Genomic DNA, 13251 nt, shown 5'->3' with positions numbered 1-13251 from the left:
AGAAGGATTTAATTATATTCTGTTCTTCATTTTGAAATCTTTAAAGAAAACTTTTCTAGGCAGCCAAGACATGGTACATACTTTTTCATTCATTTCTTTTTGGCCTTTCACTGCTTTGGACATAACTCTGTATTATAATCAACCCAAGTTTGCGTTAAACTGTCTTCTCTTGTAGGAGAAATATTTTCTAATACGACAAGTGATTGCAGAAGCAATTTCAGAGTACTGAATTGCATTTGAAAATACAGTGGATGTAAAGTTTACCAGTAAGCATCTCTCAAGGTTAGATTAAATATTCTCTGTCTGCTAAAATAGATTTTACCTCACCACAGTAAATGAGAAGACAGGAAAGAAGAAAATTAATTTTAAAAAATTATAACCAAAGAAAAAAAAACTGTTATGGAGATTGCTGGTGAAGAAGAGGTGGGCCCTCTCTCTTTGGCTTCCAATCAAGAAATCCAGAAGAGATTCAGTACTGTGCATACATTTTTCCCCCTGGAGAGGGCCCCCCTCTTCTTCACCAGCAATCTCCATAACAAAAACTTAGTTTTAGTTGCAGAAAAATTGTATCACGGGGGATATTTAAATATATATCCAATTTTAATTTAAATATACTTAAAATATTTATCAGTTGCAAGAAGATCTTGACCTTCTTAGGCACTATTGTTCAGCACTTTGGATTCAAAAGCAAAATGGTACTTAAGGATGGGGGATGAATGTATCTTCTTAAACTAAATGTGTCTTTCTTATGATTATACAGTAGCAGCAGCTATGCAAAGCCAGGAAAAGGTGTGACTGCTTTAAGGAGTTTCAGATAGGTGCCCCCGTTGACTCTAACACATGCATCTAACACAAGCATCTCTTAATATCAACCAACTTGATGACCTAAAATGTCACCTGTTACCTTACGTAATAGAATCATGCTTTCTAGTTTAAAAAGAATCAGAATTTGTAATAAATATTTATTTTTTCAGTTCTTAATAATGTATAGCAAATCAGTAATGTGAGAATTGCTTTATGCAGTGATTTTCCTACATTCATACCACATCATGTAGATGAACATCTGATTGCAGATAGATCACAGGTTTTTAAATTTATATTTTGTAGCATCTATACCCTGAGAAGTTTGTGTTGAAGTTGTCATGTTAATTACTGTTCAGATCCCATATGCTAAATAGACTTTATCAAAAATACAAGAAAAATAATCACGCTGTATTTACTTTCAGCCTTTCACTAATAATCTGAATAGTTTGTGATATTCTTTATTGCCCAATCCATAAAATACATTTATAAAATTTCTAATAGTCCACATCTCATCTTTTTGTGTGCTTATTCATTGGCAATTTTTTTTAGATGTAGGGTAGGATTTTTATTTATTAATTTTGTTTGTGTTGTGGTCAGTTAACACCCTAAAGATAGAGAAGACACTGTGGTAGAACCAGAGGCTGTACCCTGTGGTAGCTGCCAGTACAACAAAAATGAAAGCTTTTTTTTCCTCCCCAACTTGTATAGATGAAAGCACAACTGCAATTCCTTCCACTTGAATGACAGTGTTTTTCTGCCTCTTGCCTGCTGCAGCTACTTAGATCCAGAAAGAGCAATTGAGAAAGGAGATTGGTGAAAAACTGCAGATTCTCCCTTGTGCAAATGGAAACACTTTCTACTCATACAAGGGATTTTTCTTCTGTATGTTTCAATCATTTTTCTTATTTATTGTATGTGCTGATTTTCTGTTTGAATAAACACTCAAATCATTTACAGTTTAAAACAATACAGTAACACACAAATGCAGAATACAAAAAAGATATTAAAAAATATAAATACATTTTTCAGTATCAAAGGCCCAGTAAAAGAAAGGCCTGTTTACAGATTTCCTAAAGGCAAACTCCTGCCTGTTCAGTAGACAGACTTCTGCAAGTGGGGGCATTTTCAGAAGGGCTTTTTGTGCAGATCTTAAGTATGAGTAGGTTCATAATGAAGACAGGTGTTCTTCAGATAGTCAAGGCCTAAGCTGTTTGAAGAATATTTTTAAGTCTAGTTTCTTAAAGCACCTCTGTGTACCATATCAGCTCTTCCCTACATTACATAATTTTGCAAATGATTCTGAAAAATTAGGCTTTTGGAATACTTGGAAATTTTATTTCACTGGATTGATATGATGTCCTTCATCTGCACATCTATTGGATGATCTTGACACTTTCTAAGACATTAGCCATGGAGCATGGATGTTCCTCATCTCTTAATATCTTTGGTCTATACCTGTCAATTTTGGCCACTATCATCAGCCTTTACAATCAATAGCTATATTTCTAGTCAAATCACTTCTAATAAAACTGACTTTACAAATAACCGAAGTCGTTGTTTCTTATTGTGCCTCTTTGCATGCAAGTTAGCTGATACAGTCATCAAACTTCACAAGATGGGCGTCTTTTTTCTCTGTTCATAAACATAATAAAAGTACTTCTAATGTATTTTTTTTTTAAGCTTCCACATTCTAGGGCCCAAATGGTTGAAAGCAACATTCTGTGTATGCATTAGAAGTTTCTGGCTACCTGGTCCTGAAATGCCATTTCTGAAATATAGGGGAGTCTCTCCTCCCATATATAATATTTTATTTTATTTATTTATTTATCAATTTTTTTAACACCGCCCATCTCCCCCCACAAGGAGGGACTCTTTAATACCAACAAGGGGTCACTGTAAGAAAGAAAATACACATTGACTAATTCAGATTCTGACCTAGAGCACAGAAACATAGGAAGTGACTTTACACTGGCAGGTTTAACACATTACAGTAAGCCATTATGTTGTTTGATTTTGGATTAGTATATGATATGAAGTAGCCATGGTATTATATGAATGCAACCAATTGTGGCTTATTCAATAAACCATGGCTAAGCTGTGTGAATCCAGTATTATTTATGCTCATTAACATGAGCTTTTCAGGACTTCAGTCAGGAGCCTTTTCCAAATCTGCTAGGAACTGAGTCTGGGAACTTCTTCATAAAGCATCTGTTTTACAGCTCTTCTCTACTATTTCAGCAGACTCCATTATTCTTGATCTAGAATTATCTGATTTGTTGTTGGCAGAGAATTTCGTAATGCATTCATATATATTAATTGGGTCAACAACATTTTCCGGTGGTGAGTGACATCTGCAGCAAACTTCAGTGATGTTAAAATGAAGACACATGGGCAGTGACATCACATAAATGGCACCCTTACGTATTTGTGTCTCAACTTATGCAAAGTCATGGCATAGGCATGATGACATCAAACATAGATTGTCATTCTTCCCACCCAGATGTCCATGCTTATTGTAGGTGCTATTATGCAATCTTCAATGATTGCACAGTTGCAAAAAAGAAAAAGAAAAATACAGTTTTAAATAGGTGAAATCCTATGAAATCTTCCTTAAGAATTCCAGAATATCAAAAATGCTAGTGTTTTGCTCAAATCTCATGAAATCTCATACAAGAAATCTTTAAGGATTTGGTTATCTTGCAAGATTTTGGCCATTTTTTTTTAAAGACACACACCTTTTAAGTATAACATAAGATGCAGCATTGTTGATTGCTGATAAACATGTTTTTGTGTTAGATGATTACGTAATTGTGCTGAATTCAGCTAAGGTGGATTTAATACCCTTTTTAGATTGAAATGTTCATTATTTGTCCTGACTTCAGCTGGAAATTAATCCTTTCAGTATGTAACAGAAACTGATACTGAAATAGCTGAAATGCTAACCATATTCTAGGAAATATTTTTGCCACCACAAATGTCCACCTGAAATAAATGAACGCTAACTCAGTTCTAATTTCCTCCTCTCTCTGATTTTGCTAAGTGATCGCTATAATTCTATGTCAAATTTTTAAGGGTAAAAAATAGCGCACTTCTGCTTTTTCCTCTGCAAATGTAGACATGTTGAATCTAGAACTTTGTATTCTTAATAAACTGCATCTGTTGTTTCAAAAAGGCTTATATTAATAGCTTTGGGCAAAATCAAAGCTTGCAAGATAGAAAGATACATCTGTTGTATACAACATGGAAGATCCATGCAACTTTACTATATGACTTGCACAATATGTGCTGCAATAAACATTCTTAATAATTATTAGAATTTGTTAAAAGGTTATAATAGAATACCCATAAAGTATCCTTCAATAGAAAAGTTCAATAGGAGTTCCCTAATAAAAGGCTGAAGAAAGACCAGGACAGCTTCAGGGACTCTGAAGATTTAGTTTTAATTTTCAGTAGATTTCTGTTTAACCTGGCTTGAAACAAATACCCTGTGAGCTTCTCAATCAGTGTTTTGAAACTGGAGGTAATACAGTGTTCCTTATTTTGCCTGTTTTAGACTGTAAGCTCCTCATTTGTTATTACATAATATTGGGCAGTGGGAAGGTAGTTATGTCAACTTTGATGGCTTTCAGTTGCCATATATGATTCAAGTAGCATTTAAAGTATTTAGACTTTAAATGCTATTTGAATCCTATATGGCAACTGTATGGGAAATCATGAACTCAAATTACATAAGATTCTAAGGAGAGATTACACTAAAACTTCCTTACAAAAAGTAACTATTTCAAAATGACACCTGACCAATCATAAAGTGAATTCTGTCAGCATATTCTGAAAGACAGCTTGCTTTTTTATACCTTTCTTCCTTTATCACATATAGCAAATAACGGATTTTAGATCATACCTGAAGAAGGTTTCTATTATGCATGAGAAAAGCCATGCCGAATCTAAATAAAATGCCCATTTTGTCCTTGGTCCATAAGAAGCCTATGAGCAAGAGATTCTGAATAACATCTCCTGCTAGTGTTCTCCAGTAACAAGTATAAAGAGGATACTGTCTTAGTTGTTGGTGATAATATAGCTATAATGGTTAATACCATTTGTAACTTTATACTGAAATAGAAATCAATGAACATCCAAAATTTGAAATTTGATATACACTAGTGATATTTTTGTGATGCAGTGTATATTACAAATAAGTAGTTTCTTCCTTCGTTATTGATTACATCTGTATCCCACCACAGTCAATATGACTCTTGGCAATTAATATGGTACAAGAAAATAATGTAAACATCCATGGTAAGCATGGTAGTCTAACTGGATAGTAATGAGTGCGTGAGTTATTGAAGTGAAATCCTCTGGCACTAGATAAGGCCATAACTGGTGCACCAAGCAAAATGACTCCTCTAGCCACAGTTTCTATGTGTTGTACTAGCAGCAGAAGGACCCCTAGATCATAAACTTCTCTTTCAGGGGTAGTGCCTGCATATCCAGAGACAACATTGATGTTAATGGAAAGCATCAATGGACAAACAGTACTGCTGTCTTGTTTGGGTTCAGCTTCATCCTGTTTCCCATACAGACCTTGACAGCCTCCAGACTCTGGGATAAGATGTCAGCTGCATCTGCCCTACAGCTCTAGGTAGCAATGTGCAGTTGGGTATTATCAGCATACTGATGATACCCCATCCTAAACTGTCAGATGACCTCACCCAGTGGCTTCATATAAGTATTAAAATAGGGGAGAGAAGGTTGATCCTTGTGGAACTCTGCAAAATAGGTCCACCAAGCCAACCTTTTTTCCCTACCTCAGCTGACTGAAATCACCCACTCAGGAAGTAGCAGAATGACTGTCAAACAATGCCTCCAATTCCCAACCCCAGAAGGCATTCCAGCAAGATACTACTGTAGATGGCATCAAAAGCTGATGAAAGATCTAAAGGGACCAGGAGAGGTGCACTCCCACCATCCAAGTCTCGAATGAGGTCATCAGTGAGACCAACCAATACTGTCTCCATCCCATACTCAGGCTTGATAATCCTCTTCATCTAGAGTCTGTTGGAATTGATCTTCCACCACCATTCCAACGTTTCCCAAAAACGTTATAAAAGCCCATGGCACAATATTTTTGTGGTACGTTATTCCCTTAGAAGTAAATCCCACTGATTAGGTGAAGCTTTCAGCGTAGTAGTTTATAGCTGTGGTATTTTTAAGGTACCAAATATTTGCTGTCCCTTCCCAAAACTACTCTATTTAAAGCAGCTTTTGCCAACCCTACAACCTTCCAGATGTATGGACTTCAGCTCCCAGAATTTCCAACATCATGGTTATTGCTGAGGATTCTGAGAGTTAAAATTAACGCTTAAGCTTGCTTGCTTGCTTGGTTTGTTTATTTCACAGTTTTTGTAAGCTGCCCCTATCCACAGACTCTCTAGATGGTATACAACAAGACTAAAAATGCAGAATAAAAACAAGAAGACACACAATAGAAATTCCACGGATGCCCATAAGAAACATTACATACTGCTGAAGAGTGCACAGTGGAATAGTGTTTTAACAGCTTTATGAAGTTCCAAGGTGCTCCTTGAACCTCCAGAGGCAAGGAGTTCCAAAGTATATTGGTCACATATACATATAGAAAGCCTATCACTTGGCCCATGGCTACTTCACCTCACATGCAGTATAGAAGGTAAGCCCACCTCCTTGGCACTAGCTTAATAATAATATGATGGTTTTGTAAGTACAATTCAGAATATGTTAGTTATTTGTATTTTAAGTGTGGACATGACATACTTTGGAACAGCTATCAGATGCCTGTTGTTGTTTATTTGTTTAGTTGCTTCCGACTCTTCGTGACTTCATGGACCAGCCCACGCCAGAGCTTCCTGTCGGTCGTCAACACCCCCAGCTCCCCCAGGGACGAGTCCATAACCTCTAGAATATCATCCATCCACCTTGCCCTTGGTCGGCCCCTCTTCCTTTTGCCTTCCACTCTCCCTAGCATCATCGTCTTCTCCAGGGTGTCCTGTCTTCTCATTATGTGGCCAAAGTATTTCAGTTTTGCCTTTAATATCATTCCCTCAAGTGAGCAGTCTGGCTTTATTTCCTGGAGGATGGACTGGTTTGACCTTCTTGCAGTCCAAGGCACTCTCAGAATTTTCCTCCAACACCACAGTTCAAAAGCATCGATCTTCCTTCTTTCAGCCTTCTTTATGGTCCAGCTCTTGCAGCCATATGTCACTACGGGGAACACCATTGCTTTAACTATGCGGACCTTTGTTGTCAGTGTGATGTCTCTGCTCTTAACTATTTTATCAAGATTTGTCATTGCTCTTCTCCCAAGGATTAAGCATCTTCCGATTTCCTGACTGCAGTCAGCATCTGCAGTCATCTTCGCACCTAGAAATACAAAGTCTTTCACTGCTTCTACATTTTCTCCCTCTGTTTGCCAGTTATCAATCAAGCTGGTTGCCATAATCTTGGTTTTTTTGAGGTTTAGCTGCAAGCCAGCTTTCGCACTTTCTTCTTTCACCTTCATCATAAGGCTCCTCAGTTCCTCTTCACTTTCAGCCATCAAAGTGGTATCATCTGCATATCTTAGATTGTTAATGTTTCTTCCAGCAATTTTAACTCCAGCCTTGGATTCCTCAAGCGCAGCATGTCGCATGATGTGTTCTGCGTACAAGTTGAATAGGTAGGGTGAGAGTATACAGCCCTGCCGTACTCCTTTCCCAATCTTAAACCAGTCCGTTGTTCCATGGTCTGTTCTTACTGTTGCTACTTGGTCGTTATACAAATTCTTCAGGAGGCATACAAGATGACTTGGTATCCCCATACCACTAAGAACTTGCCACAATTTGTTATGGTCCACACAGTCAAAGGCTTTAGAATAGTCAATAAAACAGAAATAGATGTTTTTCTGAAACTCCCTGGCTTTTTCCATTATCCAGCGGATATTGGCAATTTGGTCCCTAGTTCCTCTGCCTTTTCTAAACCCAGCTTGTACATCTGGCAATTCTCGCTCCATGAATTGCTGAAGTCTACCTTGCAGGATCTTGAGCATTACCTTACTGGCATGTGAAATGAGTGCCACTGTTCGATAGTTTGAACATTCTTTAGTGTTTCCCTTTTTTGGTATGGGGATATAAGTTGATTTTTGCCAGTCTGATGGCCATTCTTGTGTTTTCCAAATTTGCTGGCATATAGCATGCATTATCTTGACAGCATCATCTTGCAAGATTTTGAACAGTTCAGCTGGGATGCCGTCGTCTCCTGCTGCCTTGTTATTAGCAATGCTTCTTAAGGCCCATTCAACCTCACTCTTCAGTTCTAGCTCACTGACCACACCGTCAAAGCTATCCCTGATATTGTTATCCTTCCTATACAGGTCTTCTGTATATTCTTGCCACCTTTTCTTGATCTCTTCTTCTTCTCTTAGGTCCTTGCCATCTTTGTTTTTGATCATACCCATTTTGGCCTGGAATTTACCTCTGATGTTTCTAATTTTCTGGAAGAGGTCTCTTGTCCTTCCTATTCTGTTGTCTTCTTCCACTTCCGCACATTGCTTGTTTAAAAATAACTCCTTATCTCTTCTGGCTAACCTCTGGAATTTTGCGTTTAATTGGGCATATCTCCCCCTATCACTGTTGCCTTTTGCTTTCCTTCTTTCTTGGGCTACTTCTAGTGTCTCAGCAGACAGCCATTTTGCCTTCTTGGTTTTCTCTTTCTTTGGGATGTATTTTGTTGCTGCCTCCTGAACAATGTTGCGAGCTTCTGTCCATAGTTCTTCCAGGACCCTATCTACTAAGTCCAGTCCCTTAAATCTATTCTTCACCTCCACTGCATATTCCTTAGGAATATTAGTGAGCTCATATCTAGCTGATCTGTGGGTCTTCCCTAATCTCTTTAGTCTGATCCTAAATTGTGCAATAAGAAGTTCGTGATCTGAACTATAGTCAGCTCCAGGTCTTGTTTTTACCGACTGTACAGATGTCCGCCACCTTTGGCTGCAAAGGATGTAGTCAATCTGATTTCGGTGTTGTCCATCTGGTGAAGTCCATGTATAAAGCCGTCTCTTAGGTTGTTGGAAGAGAGTGTTTGTTATGCAGAGTGAGTTGTCTTGGCAAAATTCTATCAACCTGTGTCCTGCTTCGTTTTGTTCTCCCAGGCCATGCTTACCTTTAATTCCAGGTGTCATTTGACTGCCCACCTTAGCATTCCAGTCTCCCGTGATGAAAATAACATCTCTTTTAGGCGTGTTGTCCAGTAGGTGCTGCAGATCCTCATAAAACTGCTCTACTTCAGCTTCTTCAGCATCTGTGGTTGGGCCGTATATTTGGATCACTGTGATGTTAGATGGCTTGTCCTGAATTCGAATTGAGATCATTCTGTCATTTTTTGGATTGTATCCAAGCACTGCTTTAGCCACTTTACTATTAATTATGAAGGCTACTCCATTTCTTCTGTGGTCCTCTTGTCCACAATAGTAGATCTGCTGGTCATTTGATGTGAAGTGGCCCATTCCAGTCCATTTCAGTTCACTGACGCCCAAAATGTCTATCTTTAATCTTGACATCTCACCAATAACCACATCCAATTTGCCCTGGCTCATAGAGCTTACATTCCAGGTTCCAATGGTGTGTTGATCCTTAGAACATCGGATTCGCCGTTCACCACCAGCACCATCGGCTGCTAGCCGTCCTTTCGGCTCTGAGCTAGCTGCGTCATCACGTCTGGGGCTAGTTGAACTCATCCTCTGTTCCTCCCCAGTAGCATTTTGACCATCTTCCGACCTGGGGGTCTCATCTTCCGCAAGCTAACTCATCTTTAGATCTACAGTACTACAGGCACTGTAGTATTTCCTTGTAGAGGCATTCTTCCCCTCCCTCTGCCAATTATTTTAGTTCCTTTTTTTCCTAGCTCTTCAAATACTTTTCAGATGCATAAAATACTCTGAGTACAGTTTCAATGTAGATTTATATAACACCATTACTATTATAGCTGTTGTTATTTACAATTGCCTTCTTAATGATTCCAAGCATGGAATTTATCTTTTTTGCTTTATACCAGGTACACACTGGATTTAGATTTTCATTGAGCTGTCCATCATGACTCCATGGTCTCTCCTGATTTATTTATTTATTTTATTTTATTTATATTTCAAATTTCTATCACCGCCCATCTCTCCCAAAACGGGGACTCGCTACCAGGACTGATCACTCACTACCAGTTCAGTTCCTGTTAATGTGTGTGAGAAGTTTTTTGTGCTAATGTGCCTCAATTTGTACTTCCTTCCATTGAACTACAGTACCATTTAGTGGTACATTTTGGAAATCCTTTTGGAGGTTTCTTTAATTTTCTTTTAATATCCTAAATAGTTTTGTAACATTGGCAAATTTGGCCATCTCATACAACAGCCTGGGAACTTCCCATTACTCTAGGCCTCATGAGTTTCCTACATCTTGTGCAAGTGATGTCACCCCAGGACTTATACAGGAATCCTAAAATTTTACTATGCCTGCCATTATCCTTTTAGAAATGTTTTATTTTTTAGAAGTTCATGGGCAATATTTTGGAGGTGAATAGAGGCCTCATGCCACAATGTTTCTGACTTTCCTTAACATTTCTTTAACATTTATTATTCATTTATCATTTTTATGGATTCAAAAGCTACCTGTAAACCCTGGAATTCTTTTCCAAACAAATTAACCAAAATGCCACATCTGGAAAAGTGCTATAAGATTTTCTTCTTACTTCCATTCATTTTGACAGTGAAAAATAGGAAGCAAAAAAGAATGAAATTAGATCACTGTAAGATTTTATATTACATGCTTTTACTGACTGCCAGTATATGGGCTGGTAACGGAAAAGATAGAAATCCAAATGATATTTGCCTCATCTTTTCCCCTAAAGCTTACCATAGGATAGTTTCCCCTCAATATATTTTAGCTGGTAATCTTTCTGGGATATGGGCAAACCGAGAATTTTGGAAAAGTACCCTGCACACCATTCAAAACTAACTCCCCACTGTTGTATGGGGATATGGTAGTCATAAATGTGGGGCATATACTCCTTTTCTCTGCATGTATCTGAATATGTACACAAGGTTTTTCTCCATTCCCCCATGTGCTCTGCCTACTTTCTCCCTGTCTATTCCTCTCTCTCTCATCTTTTTCTCTGCCCCTTCAATCCTGCCCCTCCAAGCCCCACACAGCTGCTCTTCTACTTGTAGTCCATCTATCCCAGTCTAGATATAATCCTGTTACTCACTTCCCAGCCACTTTCTTCAAGAAGTAGATACTCTAGGAGACTTCTTTTCAATCACAGCTTGTAAGCATCTTTTACCTGGAGTGTCTTGGGCCCAGAAGCATTTTTGGAAATAAGGGTAAGGCTAGAAGCAAGCGCTTTGCTTTGAAGCGATTCCAGTCATCCTGGGAGGTCCTTTAAATTATAAATTCTTAGAAAGGGTTGGGTGCCTTGGCTGAAAGGATGTCTGATTATGTATTACACAGTGCTAATCCCTACCATAAAACTAGTATAAGTTTTGTGATGTATCGTAGTAGTCTTGCAATGTATTGAGAGGGAACCAGTTTTAATCTAACAGTTGGTCACAAATCTCACCAGAAGTCTAGAATCTTTATTTATATTAACTTATTAGTTGTATATTTTGAGACGTATTCAAATGTAGAAAAACAAAAGTGCTACACAGTACTGTACTGTACTTCTAATTGTTCATGTTCCTGGATACTCATTAGATTTATTAGGTCTGTCTTTATTCCTTAGTCAGTGTCGTGTTAATTCCTGCAATATGTAACCTTAGCATTTTTGCCGTGACAAGAAGATCCTCCCATCCTCTGTATTCAAAAGGTGGTGCCCACTTTGCATTTTGGTATGAGGGTGTGGGAAGTGAAAATGTTTGCTCTATTACGGGCAGAAAGAAGCTTAAATTTAGAAATGAAGGCCTTCCTAAATTTGGGATCCTAAAGCCTAATCCTTTGTGCCTTTTTGAATGCTGGCTTCTTTTTTTCCTGAAGCCCTGACGTATGGCAGGACCATCCTTGCGTTTTGCTTTGCATATTGTGTCTGAGTCATCACTCTTGCCTCTTCTCTAAAAAACTGAGGATTTGGAGCCAATGGCAACATTACCTGCTTTGATGCTACAGATGTTTCAAAAAAAGAAGTTTTGCACTAAATTAAAACTCCTTGAGAGTTAATCTGGAAACTGAGAGCGGATTGCTTTCTGGGCTTTCATCTGTTTAGAAGTGCTTTCAAATTTGCTCATGAGAGTTGTATGCGGTGACTCGGAATATCTAAGAGTTGTCATCTATGAGGAATTTTGTTTAATAACTGAACAGATTGTAAGAATTAATTACAGTAGTTTAATACAAGGAAATCTGTTTCATGATTAAATGTCATTTCTCCCATATTTCCTCACATACTGTGTAAATAAGTACAGGAAAAGTTACAAGCGTACATGTGTGCACACACACCCACATATACACAGTAGCTTGATTGGAGCATCTGGTTAGCATTTCATCTGAAAGGAATGATTATTCCTCCCTGTCCTGTGGCAAATGACTAACTGCAAGATTCATTTAACTGTTTGAGACACTTATCTTTACTTTCCATCATCTTGCCAAGAATCTGAAGCACACCCAAATAAGAGACTGGAAAAGATATGGAAGAAGAAAAGCAAGAATTAAAACAAAAAGCAAGTATTGTGCAAAGGCAGGGCATCAGGGATATTGTAAAAACTGGCACTTGAGTCCCTTGACAGAGTTTCTAAAATAAACATTGTACAGGTAATGCCAATTTAATCACCTGTGGCTTCCGTGTGATCAGTTGCAGCTCATGAATGACTAGGACAGGTAGGGCACATATTGCATAAAGCTAAAACACACATCTTACTTACTTTTATTGCTCAGCTTAAAGCCATTTTAACTTACTCTTAGCTGAAAAATTCCTGGTAACAATAACAATTGCTATCCCTGCCATCAGGCTTAGTATCTAGAAGATGAAATGCAAGGAGAAAGGAAGAAAATGACAGGCTTAGGCAAGAGTTCTTAAAGTTTCGGGTTTTCTGTAATAACCAGCTGAAATGGAAACTATTTGGAGAGAAGAGGAATCAGAAGAAGCTGGTAAAATCAATGGAATAGTCCTACTTCACTTCTAGAGGTATGCATTGGATTTTGCTGAAACCCAAACCACATACAGATCAGGGTAATAATTATTTCATTTATCTGCAATGAATCCAACAGATATAAACTCCCTCTTCGGATTCCGGCTTTGAGAAGGCCTATTCTCATTCTGGTTCTCTAAAAATTTGTTGTTTTACAAAAGGTAGTGCCAAACTTGTATTGCCCAAACCAAAAATATTTTGGCTTTGGATTTTATCAGCAACAGATCTGTTTCCAATCAGAGTGACTCTTGCAATCAGACCGCTATTGGTTG

The 13251-nt window shown here is 38.0% G+C and overlaps 1 protein-coding gene across 2 annotated transcripts in view; it reads left to right on the top strand.

Annotated features, from left to right (window-relative positions):
- The window catches only part of SCAF8 (SR-related CTD associated factor 8), an 85276-nt gene that overhangs the window by 56565 nt on the left and 15460 nt on the right, over positions 1-13251 (top strand). The window contains exon 21 of one of the 2 annotated variants that reach the window (XM_063308299.1): positions 1513-2349. The exons of the other annotated variant lie outside the window; for it this stretch is intronic. The gene's annotated coding sequence lies outside the window, so the exon portion shown is untranslated. Of the gene's footprint in view, positions 1-1512; positions 2350-13251 lie in introns of those variants that run through there. 2 annotated transcript variants of the gene reach the window in all.

Source organism: Candoia aspera, chromosome 1, assembly GCF_035149785.1.
Source record: "Candoia aspera isolate rCanAsp1 chromosome 1, rCanAsp1.hap2, whole genome shotgun sequence".
In the NCBI taxonomy this organism is placed as follows: domain Eukaryota; kingdom Metazoa; phylum Chordata; class Lepidosauria; order Squamata; family Boidae; genus Candoia; species Candoia aspera.
The sequence above is the reverse complement of the archived record's forward strand: the minus strand, read 5'-3'. Positions and strand labels throughout refer to the sequence as shown.